The sequence below is a fragment of the Podarcis liolepis genome (assembly GCF_965112155.1).
Source record: "Podarcis liolepis genome assembly, chromosome: 9".
Taxonomy (NCBI): Eukaryota; Metazoa; Chordata; class Lepidosauria; order Squamata; family Lacertidae; genus Podarcis; species Podarcis liolepis.
Genome location: NC_139564.1, coordinates 60,616,298 through 60,630,697, shown reverse-complemented (window position 1 = coordinate 60,630,697; position 14,400 = coordinate 60,616,298). Strand labels below are relative to the sequence as shown.

The 14,400-nt window shown below is 43.8% G+C and overlaps 1 protein-coding gene and 1 long non-coding RNA gene across 8 annotated transcripts in view; one reads left to right on the top strand and one right to left on the bottom strand.

The window, feature by feature from the left end:
- RBM47 (RNA binding motif protein 47) overlaps positions 1-13,483 on the bottom strand; it is a 97,125-nt gene extending 83,642 nt beyond the window's left edge. For 3 of the 7 annotated variants that reach the window (XM_083459980.1, XM_083459991.1, XM_083459981.1), the window contains exons 1-2: positions 13,027-13,163; positions 11,811-11,926 (exon numbers count right to left, since the gene is read on the bottom strand). The gene's annotated coding sequence lies outside the window, so the exon portion shown is untranslated. Of the gene's footprint in view, positions 1-11,810; positions 11,927-13,026 lie in introns of all 7 variants that reach the window. The other 4 variants (XM_083459976.1, XM_083459986.1, XM_083459992.1 and 1 more) reach the window with 4 other exon arrangements.
- LOC310686417 lies at positions 1,129-13,336 on the top strand. The gene is made up of 2 exons (XR_014515883.1): positions 1,129-1,193; positions 13,110-13,336. It is a non-coding gene; the product is annotated as an uncharacterized lncRNA (long non-coding RNA).
- Positions 13,484-14,400: the final 917 nt, after the last annotated feature.

Genomic DNA, 14,400 nt, shown 5'->3' with positions numbered 1-14,400 from the left:
CTGCAGCAAGTGGGGCAAATGGGGAAAGCCTTCCTATTGTCTTTTTGCTTGCAAATCCTGTCTTAAGGGCGTGTTTGTGTATGAATAGGGTGAGCTTGTGACCTGGACTCAGGAACTAAGTAATAAGAATGGCCAGGCTGCCCAGGTAATGCAATCAGTGACCATTATCAGGCATCCTGGCAAACAGGATTTCTGCTGTAGGCCACCTCCTTCTGTGATGTATGTATGATGTTTTCGGGGGTAGCCTTGGGCTACAGGGCGGGCAATTTCAAAAGTCTATATAAAGGGCTTGCACACCATTGTTCAGGGTTCTCTCCTCCCTGCTGTGTGTGGTGAGTGGGGACCCTGTTGCAACAGTTCCTTGGATAAAGATTAGGCTTACTAGCTGCTTTGCTTCTCAATATACTCTGGTTGGCCTCTATTACTTTCTCCTGCCGATACGGAACCTACTTAGGGACTCTGTACGGGCTCCGGAATACCCCATAAGGGAAAGGGAGCAGCTTTTCTTATAATAAACTGGTGGCTCAGGAGAAGCTACTAGTGTGTTGCGGCCTGATCCAGTCTGGGTGACAGCAGGAACTCTGCCACTGTGCAAATGTAGGGTTAAAGGTTAAGAAGCGGATCTCAATTGTATATTTCGGTTAAAAGTGGGTCCTGGGTCTTAGAAGGTTGAAGATGCCTGCTTTAAAACACATTTATATCACTTTTGCGGTCCATGGTTTACCCCAAAGAATCCTAGGATCCTGCTCAGCACAAATGACAGTTCCCTTGATTCTTTGAGGAGAAGGAATGCACAGGGGATGTGCTTTCAATGTATGTTGTGGATTTGACTCCTGTTTCGGAGGAGGCAAACTTTCCCTTTCTTTCTTTTTGAACACCAACATTTTCAGTATACAGGAAGGTTTCTCCTGCCTTCTCCCTCCACCCATTCTTGTGTCCAAATACAACGTGGCCCTTTTAAAATCTATATTATTCTGCACCTTGACATAAGCCACCATGAGCTCTAATACTAGTGTAAATAGCAGTGAGTGTACTCAGTGTTAAGACCCAGACAAATACCCATATGTTCCTCTACAGGGTAGGAGCAAAGTCGCACGGTTAATGAGGCAAAACAAAGTTTCCTAAGGCTCCAAAGTCTAAACTTGCAATTTTGCTGCTGCAGGAGGCAGTGAATATGATATGCTTCCCATTCGGTGAATATTTTTAAGATTCTTAGTATATGGATAATTATTTTTTTAGTCTGGTGGGGGGTTGTTATGCTGAATTTAATTCCAGTCCCCCTTCCCTGTTTTTTAGTCTTATTCGTACCAAGAAACCATGCAAATCTTACAGAGGTAAGGGCAGCTTTGAGTACTATCTCTTCTGACACAATCATTTCCCTGCCAAGGCAGTCACTAAATCAAGCGCTAGGCTTATTATTTTTAAAATTGCTTCTGTTCCACTTTGGAGCATAGGCCCACCGTCTCGCTCCCAGCACCCCAAAGAATAGCAAAAACAAGAGGTCCCCTTCAGGAAAAAGAAGCATGCTGTACTTCAGTTCAAAGTAGTTCTTGACTAGCTATGGGGGTTTCTGATTTGTACTGCAAAAGCATTATGGAGAATAAAGTCTTACCTTAGGTTTGTTGGCAATTATGTTGGAATATTTTTAGTTGCTTAAATTGTAAATGAGTCCAAAGGCAAAACTATGCCTCCACATTCCATCAGGGATAGCTCAGTCAGTAGAGCATGAGACTCTTAATCTCAGGGCTGTGAGTTCGATCCCTGCATTTGGGAAACGATTCCTCATTGCAGGGGGTTGGACTAGATGACCCCTGCGGTCCCTTCCAGCTCAACGACTCTATTCGATTCTGTTTATTTTTCCTCTCTTATATTGCCATCGGAGCAGTGAGGTCAAAGCAGAACAAAGTGGGCACTTCTGGCCTGTCTCAGTTTTCGGATGGGGTCACAAATTCAGGTTGCACAGATATAGTTGGTTAGACGTCTTGTGCAATAAATGTACACACACACACCCAAAAAAACCCCAAACAATGGACCTTTTGCAATAAGGAGAGTGATAGGGAAATGCCCTGGAAAGGGTGGGAGAACATTTGCTTTGATGCCACACTATTTAAATCTGAACTAAATAGCCAACCATCTCCTTGAAAGTCAATCAAGACGAATGCTCAATAAAGAGTATCTTCGGGCCAGTGGGCAACCCGGGTGAATTATTGGTACATTATTGGTACAGCTCAGCAGCTGCAGACCTGATGCTTCTCTTGGATGGGAACCAGTATATAAGTGGGAAATAAGTTTTGCTTCTATTTCTTAAAGCGAAAAGTGGGGACAAGGGCATTAACTGTTCAGCTCTTTGAGCTGGTTTGTCTTTGCTTCTGTCAAATTGTTCAGTCTTCAGAGAGAAGTTCAGAAACGGCTGCATTTCAAAACATTTATGGAAACAAGTTATCCACTCTCCCATGGAAGTTGGAGCTAGATACAAATTAAGTAATACTGTACAGGAAAACTTCAGATTCTCTGCAATGGCAGAAAGCAAAGCCCTTCCGAGCTTTAGCCATTTTTTTTAATTTATAGAAAAAAATATTTATATACTGCAGTATCATTAAAGAATGCTCCAACTACCGCACAATTGCACTCATTTCACATGCTAGCAAGGTTATGCTTAAAATTCTACAAGGAAGGCTTAAGCAGTATGCGGATCGAGAACTCCCAGAAGTGCAAGCTGGATTTCGAAGGGGTAGAGGAACCAGAGACCAAATTGCAAACATGTGCTGGATTATGGAGAAAGCTAGAGAGTTCCAGAAAAACATCTACTTCTGCTTCACTGACTACGCAAAAGCCTTTGACTGTGTCGACCACAGCAAACTATGGCAAGTTCTTAAAGAAATGGGAGTGCCTGATCACCTCATCTGTCTCCTGAGAAATCTCTATGTGCGACAATAAGCTACAGTTAGAACTGAATACGGAACAACTGATTGGTTCAAAATTGGGAAATGAGTACAACAAGGCTGTATATTGTCTCCCTGTTTATTTAACTTATATGCAGAATTCATAATGCGAAAGGCTGGGCTGGATGAATCCCAAGACAGAATTAAGATTGCCGGAAGAAATATCAACAACCTCAGATATGCAGATGACACAACCTTGATAGCAGAAAGTGAGGAGGAATTAAATAACCTTTTAATGAGGGTGAAAGAGGAGAGCACAAAATATGGTCTGAAGCTCAACATCATAAAAAGAAAGATCATGGCCACTGGTCCCATCACCTCCTGGCAAATAGAAGGGGAAGTAATGGAGGCAGTGAGAGATTTTACTTTCTTGGGTTCCATGATCACTGCAGATGGTGACAGCAGTCACAAAATTAAAAGACGCCTGTTTCTTTGGGGAAAAGCAATGACAAACCTAGACAGCATCTTAAAAAGCAGAGACATCACCTTGCCGACAAAGGTCCATATAGTTAAAGCTATGGTTTTCCCAGTAGTGGTGTATGGGAGTGAGAGCTGGACCATAAAGAAGGCTGATCGCCGAATAAATGATGCTTTTGAATTATGGTGCTGGAGGAGACTCTTGAGAGTCCCATGGACTGCAAGAAGATCAAACCTATCCATTCTGAAGGAAATCAGCCCTGAGTGCTCCAATACTTTGGCCACCTCAGGAGAAGAGAAGACTCCCTGGAAAAGACCCTGATGTTGGGAAAGATGGAGGGTACAAGGAGAAGGGGATGACAGAGGACGAGATGGCTATGAACACGAGTTTGACCAAACTGCGGGAGGCAGTGGAAGATAGGAGTGCCTGGCGTGCTCTGGTCCATAGGGTCACTAAGAGTCGGACACAACTAAACGCCTAAACAACAACATCATTAAAATATAGCGGTTTACAACAACAGAAGCACATAAAACCAAACAATAACATTATAAAAAGTCAAAAATAAGTTAAGAGCAAAAGGAAATTAAAAACAAAAAATAAAAACGTGGTTTTGTGGAGAGACTATTCAAATGTGTACAGGCATGACTCAAATGGCTCATCGACTGCATTGACTAAGCAGGAGGAAAACAGAACCTATTCTCCATTTTGAAAGCATTTAAACCCCCTATTATTTGCCAAAGAATAATGGTGGGAGTTTACATGGGGAAATACCTTAGAAATGTATGCAATATATTTCAGCTGTCTTTTAAGGCACACTGGAAATCAGGGAAGCAGACAAGCCTTGGCATCTGACTCCAACCATTACAACCATAATTATTTGGAAAAATAACTCTTAAAAATAAAATAACTCTTAAAAATAAAAAATAACGGTTAAAAATATATCATTACCCGTATTGAACCATTTAATTTCTCAGCCCTTTGCAATCACAGCAGAGTAGACCATGAAAGCAGATTGTGGCAGACAGGTAGATGGGTCAACAGGCAACCAACTGCAAGTTTTGTGAGTGAGAAGCTACAGTGGCAAGTGGTCCCCAAATTACAATAGTGAATGTACAAAAATATTGCAGCTAAGTAGAAGAAGCACCAAACCCTACAAGAGAAGGAGCAGAATCCACAAATCATTGTGCTTCAGAGATTTCAATATATCCCAAGAATCAGAAGCGGCTTTTTACATGCTACGCTAGCTTACAGGTGAGTCAGTGCAGCTGACCGGGAGCAGGGAGGTCGGCATGGTGAAAAAGTGCCAGCGGGAGCACCAGATTGGCTCTGCAATGTGTTTGCACCACGCCAACTTCCTCGTCATCTGCCCCCTCCTGGGAAGCTATGCCAACCTACTTGCTGGGGAGCTAGCACAGTGGCTCTGACCCTACCCGGCAAGAAGCCCCTTCCACAAGAAATGGGCATCTGCTATGAAGCAAACTACATCAGCTCTAAATGCAGATTCCGCAACCCATGTAAAAGAAACCTCAAGGTTAGATTACTGCAATGCGTTATATGTAGGGCTGCCTCTGAAGACGGTTCGGAAACTTCAGCTGGTGCAGAATTCAGCGGCCAGGTTGCTCACTGGAGCAAGATGGTTTGAGCATATTACACCGATCCCAGTCCAACTGCATGGGCTACCAATTAGTTTCCTGACCCAATTCAATGTGCTGGCTCTCCTTCATGTACCCCCTCCACAAGAGGTCTGGAGGGTAGCAACACGAGAACAGGCCTTCTCTGCAGTGCCCCCCCATCTGTGGAACGCTCTCCCCAGGGAAGTTTGCCTGGTGCCTTCATTAGACACCTTTAGGTGCAAAACACTGCATTTTAACCAGGCAAACCTGGTTGATCCTATCAACATCCTATGCCCTTTTAAAATGTGTTTTTATGGGGGTGACTATTGGGTTGTTGTTTTTATTTTTATTATGTATTTTGTGGTTTTACATCTTGATTTTATTCTGTGAACCGCCCTGAGACCCCTGGGTATTGGGCGGTATAGTATGTATGTATGTATGTAAGTATGTATGTATGTATGTATTGGGCTTGCAACCAGTTCAGAGTTCTTTGAGAAGGGGATATTTTATTGCACGACAGTAAGCATCCTTTTACAGGGCAATCCCAAACATGTCTGCTAAGAAGTAAACCCTATGGGACCAACTGGTCTTAATTCCAGGTAAGTGCTGATAGGGTTATTTCCGTGCTCCATACTCACTGGGAGCAAAGGGTTCTACCATGCAAGGCTCTAGAAGCTGTTCTAAGTGAGTGCTAACCTGAACTCAGACCTTACTTACTCTACCCAGAGAACAGACCGGTGACCTGTGGGAGGGGAGAAGGAGATTGTTTCAAAGTGGGAGGAATCACAGAATCGTAGAATCCTGCAGTCAGAAGGGGTCACGAGGGCCGTAAGAGTCCAACCCCTTGTGATGGAGGACAGTCTCAGATATGTCCACTTGAAAGGAAATGGGTGGGGTGGCAGTGGTGGCTGATGCCGCTTGGCACTGGTGGGACAGAAGCCAGGGAGCCCATCGGTATGTGGACCCAAGAGCTGATGATAGGTAGGAGCCAGCTAATTCTAGTTTTGTCCCCATCTTCTTCCCTGATGAGTACTACTTCCATCAACGGGCGTCTCTGAAAATTTTTACACATCACTTGGGAAGACAGGCGAACTAATGCCAGTGTACTGGAAGAAGCAAAGATCACCAGTGTCGAAGCAATGATTCTTCAACATCCACTTCGCTGACTGGTCATGCTGTTCGGATGCCTGTTGATCGTCTTCCAAAGCAACTACTCTATTCCGAACTTAAAAATGGAAAGCGTAATGTTGGTGGTCAACAAAAGAGGTTTAAAGACTCTCTCAAGGCAAATCTAAAAAAATGTAGTATGAACACCGACAACTGGGAAACACAGGCATGCGAGCTTTTCAGTTAGAGAACAGCCTTTACTAAACGTGTCATGGACTTTGAAGACGCTCAAACTCAAGACAAAAGGGAGAAATGAGCTAAGAGGAAGGCACCTTTGGCAAACCCTCACCGTGATCAACTCCCACCCGGAAACCTATGTCCCCACTGTGGAAGGACGTTTGAATCCAGAATTGGCCTCCACAGTCACTTACGGACTCACTGTTAAGACCGTGTTTATGGAAGACAATCTTACTCGGCTATGAGGGATCGCCAGAGAAGAAGAAGAAGTCTACAGGGCAACCCTAAGGAGGGAGTAGCTGGCAGGTTGTAGGTAAAAAGACAAGCTGGTAGGAGGATAGACTGAACTTGGAGGGCAGTGGCCTGCTTGCCCCAAAAAACTAGCCTCTACTGGGAGGAGTCTCCTACCCAGTTTGGAGCTCTAGAGGAGTCAGAAAGACCTGTTCTGAAAGAAGGCGTGCCATCTCCATGTGCTTCGGGACTCACTTTGCATTTCCCCACCCTCCAGCTTTGTTCTTTGCATTATGCACCCTGGGCAGTTCATTTAGAGGCCACGAAACTGAAAACCAAGTGCGTTCTTTCACCCTGCTTGCACAATCCTCCTTCTCTGATGGGAATGGAAGTTTCCCTCCTAGTTTTCACTTCCTCCATGGTGCTATCATCATTGTTTTAAATTAGATTGCAAATTATATTTTGTAGTCAGTGTGTCAGATTGCCGTACTTTTTACAAAGGTGCCAAAAGTGTCTCGCTCACGCAGATTACACAAAATCTGGTGAAAGGGAACAAGACCTGGTTTATACAGACTCTGCTCTCCCCAACTGCTTTGCAGGATCCTCTATTGGCTCAAAGTAATACAAGCAAGCAGGTGGCGCTGTGGTCTCAACCACTGAGCCTCTTGGGCTTGCTGATCAGAATGTTGGTGGTTAAAAATCCCGCGATGGGGTGAGCTCCCATTGCTCTGTCCCAGCTCCTGCCAACTTAGCAGTTCGAAAGCATGCCAGTGCAAGTAAATAAAGAGGTACCACTGCAGCGGGAAGGTAAATGGTGTTTCCGTGCACGCTGACTTCCGTCATGGTGTCCTGTTGCGCCAGAAGCGGTTTAGTCATGCTGACCACATGACCCGGAAAGCTGTCTGTGGACAAACACTGGCTCCCTCGGCCTGAAAGCGAGATGAGCGCTGCAATCCCATAGTCACCTTTGACTGGACTTAACTGTCCAAGTCCTTTAGCCAGTGTGGTGTAGTGGTTAAGAGCGGTGGACTCACAATCTGGTGAACCGGGTTCACGTCCCCGCTCCTCCACATGCAGCTGCTGGGTGACCTTGGGCTAGTCACACTTCTCTGAAGTCTCTCAGTCCCACTCGCCTCACAGAGTGTTTGTTGTGGGGGAGGAAGGGAAAAGGAGATTGTGGATCGAGGGCCCCGGCCCTGCTAAGTGAAATAAATACACATGGACATGTGGTATAAGGTTAATGGGCAAGAAAAGGCCACAACTTTATTGATTACAGCAGTGAAAAGGTATTGGCTTTTGACTCGCTGCGGGTCGACGAGGACTGAGGGGGAGGAGAAGCCGGCGCCGCAGCATTAAGCTGCTGAACACGCCCCTCGGAGGCACCTGGTTGGCTGCCCCCGGTGGGCGTGGGCGTGGGCGCTGGCCGGCCAGGTAAGGAGGGGCAGGGGCTAAGGCCCCTGCCAGGGCGGAGTCCGGGCTCCCGCCCACAACCACTCCCCTCTCTTGCAGGGAGGAGAGTCTTTGTTAGCCGCTTTGAGACTCCTTAGGGTAGTGATAAAGGGGGATATCAAATCCAAACTCTTCTTCTTTTTTTACCTTTTACAAGCAAGCTTAAAGCAGCATTGCTTGTGCATGTTGAAGAGCACTAACATTCCATTTTAGCTCCATGCACCTCTACGGTTTCTAAAGGAATGTTATTTCTTTACATTATAACTTAGGACTCAGAGCCGATTTGGCAAGGTGAGCTTCTACTGGAATGCTGTCGGGTTTGGTAAATAGGATCTAGACCCGCCTACCTCCGGCTTGCAATTACAACTGAAAGGGGAGAGATTTAAGGGGTTTGTTATCTGATGGTTGCATTGTAGCTGGAGAACAGGGCTGCCGGGAGGAATTTATCGGTTTTCTCCTGCCTCCAGCAGAGGCAGGACAAATCCAGCAGAACATGCCACCCAGCCAGCCAGATCAAAGGTAAAATGAAAGATGTACAACCTTTTCCGACCACAGGACTGAAGTAAGGGGAGATGGGTAGGAGAAGGAGACACACAGATTATTTGGCTCTTTGGAAGTCTGGATGAACAGGAGTTCTGTTTAATAGACCAGCCATGGATCGTTGCAAGTCCATTACTAATTACATGCAAATAAAGCTGTTTAAAATACAAAATGAGACTGATAAAATGCTTGCAGAATAATAGCTAATCACTACATGTGTGGTGATTTCAGTCTTGTAGGCTCTAGTTATTTTCTAGTATCCCATGATCTACCAATGTGATTTGATTTTACCAAAAACAAAACAAAACCCACAGGATCTCTAAATTGTTTTAAGGCGTAACTCACATATATTAAGCAATCCTGGGTCTCCCCTCGTACAGAAGAAAATAAGAAAGGTCTTGCTTAGCAAATTGTTAGTAAAAATGCCAGCAATCTTTGATCATTGACTGAGAATTGGCCAATGATCTGTCTTTCAACCAACCCTGACCAACCCAATCTATCAGTAAGCTTCCACCTTACTGATAGTTTTATTACTTCTCAGTTTTATTTTTATGAAGGATGTGTGATATGATTATTTATTATATGGTATGATGATGATGATGATTGCAGTATATCTCCCTGGAATCCATCAGCATGAAAAACGGCTTAGAATTGTTACACAAATAAACATGATAGGGCACTATCAATTAAGATAATCAAGAAAACTGAATGAGAGAGCTTACTGTACTCTTATAAAAACTACCTCCAGATCTTAGCATGTCTGTTGTCCTTGCAATTAATAAGAAGCTATTGTGCTTGTTTGAAGATGTTGTGTCACCCAAACCCCTTTAGGTTCCAGCTACACAAAACTGACTTTATCTTGACAAAGATACTGAGAAGATGTGTTTGATCTTGGCAAGAGCTAGGTGTACCATGAACCATGTTATTATGGAAGGGGAGAAAGTCTAAGGGGGAAAAATTCTTAAGAGAGTCCTTTTGACTGGAAACAAATAAAAGGACAGTCCCTCTTCCCATGTTCTATATGGAAAAATATGAAGCGAGCATCCAAATAGAAAGATACAGATTCTTATGATATAAAACACAAGCATAAATTATGTCAGAAAGGCCATTCATGAGCTCCTGAATGACTTGTCAGACTTACAGCCTGAATGAAGGGTGCTTAAGCCTCACTGAGCATAGGGGATTTATTCCCTAATATGTGTCTTTAGGATTCCAGGCTTATTGCTACATAAAAATCACATATTGATAATGCTGTAAATGGAGGAAAGCTTTCAGCACAGAGGGGGAGGCGCAACCCACTAATATGCTCACGAGATGTTCCACTATATTGGAAAGGAGCCCATGCTCACGAGATGTTCCACTATATTCATTGGGGCCTTATCCCAGAAACATGTGAGGCTAACCTTGTCTTACTTGAAATGCCTACTGATTTCAGCCTTAGTATGATAAAAACCACATCTTTTATAATGACAGGCTGAAAATGATTAATGGGTTTGCAGCACTATGATATGACCATGTGATACTGGAAAACCCAAAGCCAATAAAACAATCTCGTACTACAACGTGGCTTCCTACGATTGCTCAGGTCATGGCAGAACAAACTCTTAGGTGAATCTGCTGTTGAAATCATTGCCTGGAAAGAGGGGGTCACAGGTATTGTCTCTACAACTTGGCAGAGTATGGAAAAACATATGCAAGAAGTCCAGATGCATAAAATGAGTGTATCTTCCATCAGATTTTTAATCTATTAGGTATTGGGGGGGGGGGAGAGGTCACGCCATTAAAAAAATGGGTTTTTAAGCAAAAATACTTTTCGGAGGAGAAGCAGTAGCTGTTTTTGCAGCAGTGCTTTGTGAAACACAATTTAGAAAACCCCAAAGGACACTCTGTCCTTTTTGCACGGGACACAGGAATCAAGGCATCTCATTCTGCATGCCATTTTTCAAACACATGACGTTGCTCTTGGGGTGAGCGGGCTCCTTTCCAAGGACCCGGCCTCACACCAGAAGGTCACAGAGACGCACGCAGAACTTCTTGTTAAGAAATTCGCCAGGCATACGCTCCACAAAATGGGCTCAATCCAAAGCCTCTTTGGTTCACAAGACAGACAGTCCCAAAGTCATATTGAGGAGGTGAAACAATTGCACGCAGAAGCTTTCACAAGCACACACTTAACCAGAATCCAATTGGCCTTAGTCAACAGCACCCTGTCCAAATTGAGACGAATGCATGACTTTTGTAATGTTTTCATCACAAGTGAAAAGTGCAATGGGTTGAAATCACACAATGATGGCAGATTGGGCTGCTGCTACCACCTCTGTGTTAACTTGTATGGAAAATACGAGTGTGTGGGGGGAATTACAAACGCACAGGAACATTTCCTTCTCCATTTATAATTAGACAGCATTTTCATTTTGCCCATAAAGCTCTCCCAGGAAAGGGGGGGGGGAGTAGAAGAAACAGCATGTTTCTGCTCTTATCTTGTTTTCCTCTCCCACAGTGTAAGCTGAATTCGGTTTTTAAGTTTCTGCTTAAACCGCGCATGATCTTCCCACCCTTGCATTCTGGCACCTGTACCCCACACTTGCATACCAAGGGAAAAGAAGGTTGCAAAAACTCGGGAAATCACAGGACTCATAACAGCAGAACGACTTGCTACATATTTGTTGCAACAGACCAAATAGTTTTCTTTTCCCCTTGAAATCAAGTAAGCTCAATGCCGGTCTCCTTCTCTTTAAAACAAAAAAAGGGCACTTGCTGTGCAACTGTCCAAGATAACCTTAAAGAAAGGGGGGAAAGCAGGAAAGCTCACTCTGCTATGAGATCCAAAACATTCCTAGAGCCGACATTTCTGTACAGAAACACCACTTAGATGACCTCAATTAACAGATGGGGTAGAATTAAGGGCATGTTTCGAGATGAAATAATGCTCATTATCGAGATTTTATCATTGCCTTGCCTTCCTCCTGTTAGGATTTTAATTCAGGAAACTGGAAATAAATGATACAATTCATCTACATAAGGATAGCCCAGTTCCTACCCTGGTCTCACACTGGAGTCCTTGGGATTTTATAGGACCATCCTATAACTATTTACTTGGTAATAAGCTTGCATAATATGGAAATATTACAGTCTAATACTGTGCAGGATTGCAGCCAAAGTCACTTCTAACCAAATGGATCAGTCAGAGCAAGCCCGCTGGTAATAAAAAATAAAAAATCCACCCCCCCCCTTTAAAATCACAGTGCAGTACTAATAACCACATTTACTCACATGCAGTCCTGTTGAATTCAATGGGGCATAGTCGCAGCCAAGCTGGGTTTAGGATCTCAGATAAGCTTCAAGGCTATTTTGTTCTATGAAACACGCTGCTAAGTCTTTTGTTAACCCTGAGAAAGGATATTCATTATCTTGTTAACATGCCAAGCATTACTTTATTTTCAGTGTTGATTTAATATCGGGGTTTAGTACTGATCTAAAGGGATTTGTTTGTTTGTTTGTTTGTTTGGGCTGCCATACGTCCGGATTTTCCCGGACATTACCGCGATTTCAAAGGTGCAATTGACGTCTGGGGGGAATTTGTGGTGCTTTGTCCTGGATCTCAGGCAAGCCAATCAGAAAATTGTGAGTTTTCCTTAAAAAAAACAAACAACTCAACAATTTGGGGGGTGTTTTTCTTCTTATAATACAATGCTATATCTACATTGTTATTCAGATCTAATTTAGGGTTGCTACTCATCCAGACTTTGGGCATTTTTGTTAAAAAAAATAAATCTCAGCAACTTTGGTGTTTGTCTAAAAGAAGCTCGACAATTTTGGTGGTTTCCCAAAAAATAAAAACCTCAACCATTTTGGGGGTGTCCTGGTTTTTACTTTTTGAGCTACAGCAACCCTTTATTCCTGAGGAGGGCACAAAGGTGGGTTTATTCACTTAGGAATTCTTAAAGTTTGAGACGAGCAGGTCAGCCAATTCTGCTCTTAAAACAAAAGAAAGAACACAACTTTCTCTCTCTCTCTCTCTCTCTCTCTCTCTCTCTCTCTCTCTCTCTCACACACACACACACACAAAGAAAGAAAAAAGAAAAAGCAGTTTACCATCCCAATAACATAGCTTAAGAAGCAGACTAACGGAACATGCAGAGCTTGCAAGTATGGCATCAAAAATAAGAAATCAAGCTGACAAGCTGACGAGGAGGGAATACCTTGCAGAAATTTGATCTCGGATACAAATTCCAGGTAGACGATACCTTGTGACCAGCAGCTGATAATATTAAACTTGCGGGAACATGGGAAATAAGGGGAAGGAATTAAGGTATATGCAGCTAAGCAAGATGTCCAAAGAGCTGTCAGGGAAGTCTCAAAGAACAGCTGCAGAAGAATGCAAAAGAATGCAAAACTGGAAACTTAAAAATAAAAGAATGGAAAGCGTAGTTTGAGGAGAAGACAGGAGCCTCAAAGCCCACACAACGGCACCAAGAAGTCTGCCTACCTGCATGGAAAGTCAGCTTAGCAGCTTTTGCAGGAATCCGGAAAATCTGGACCGCGAGTTAATGCATCTTTTTGCATTTGCAGGTGTGTTGGCCTGTTCAGACGAGAAGTGTTGAGATACCACTCGCCTCGTCCTTTGGCAATTTTCTGGAGACTGGAAAGGCGAAAAAGTTGTAATGAGCCAACCCAAAAAGGAAAAAAAATACCCTCCCTTCTCATGGGCCTGAAAGACGCATTCCAGAAAGGCGAAAAGGAGCGCTAATCGGTTAGACCAAATTCCTGACTGGGCATAAAGCCTTAAAGTTAAGCTATTCCGCTTCCAGAACTTAAGTCTTCTGCCTCTTTTGCTGAAGCTGTGGGAAATGTCGGTCTCAGGCCTTCTCTGCCCCGACAGTTCCCTTTCTTCACAGTAGCGAGGTTGTCTCTTGTCTACTCCCAGCCTTCAAACTCACCAAACCAGATTCCACCCCCCCAACAACAACTTCCCATAAATCTGAACTGAAATTTTATCCTGTTCGGCTAGCTGCCCGAAGGCCAGTTTATCGTCCTTGCTGTTTCAGCAAGGTAGATAACTGTGCACTAGGGCTGCTGGGCATCCCTATTTTCCAGAACACATCCCCAAAAACGGCGTCCTGGACAATTCCCCCAAAATCAGGCAAGTGTCCTGGGAAAGCGGCAATTGTGCCAAAAAGGCCAGAAGAAGAAAAGCTCTGTAACTCGAAAGCCTTTGTACTAAAGAAAGCTCCATGACTTTGGGGGTTGTCTAAAAAAACTCTGGGGGTTTCCCTTAATAATAGATAGATAGATAGATAGATAGATAGATAGATAGATAGATAGATAGATGATATATAGATTAAATAAAACTTGGACCATAGAAGAACACACCAGAATACTAAGGGCATATTCTGAGGATCTTTTCCACATGACCTTGCTTCCATGAGAGGTTTCCCCAACCTGGTGCACTCCAGATATTTTAGACCACAGTTCGCATCATCCCTGACCACTGCATGGGGAATTCGGTGTGTAGCAATTGGTGAAAAATCTTGTTCTATGTATGCCTTAGCTGCTTAAAACACAGTGAGGTCATTGCTCCCCTCGCTGTTTCTCATTGCCTTTTTTTTATTTCCTGTACGCACCAGAGAGGGGGCAAGGATGTCTTTACTAGGACTGCCACAGGTCCGGACTTCCTCGGACATTATCGGGATTTCAAAGGTGGAATTGACATCCGGGGGTGGGGATGGATTTCCAAAAGGCGTTGCTCCTTAAAAAAGCTCGACAACTTTGGGGGTCTCCTAAAAGAAGCTTGACAACTTTCAGGGCGTCCTGATTTTCGAAATATGGCAACCCTGATTGTGACAATTTCATACCACTTTTC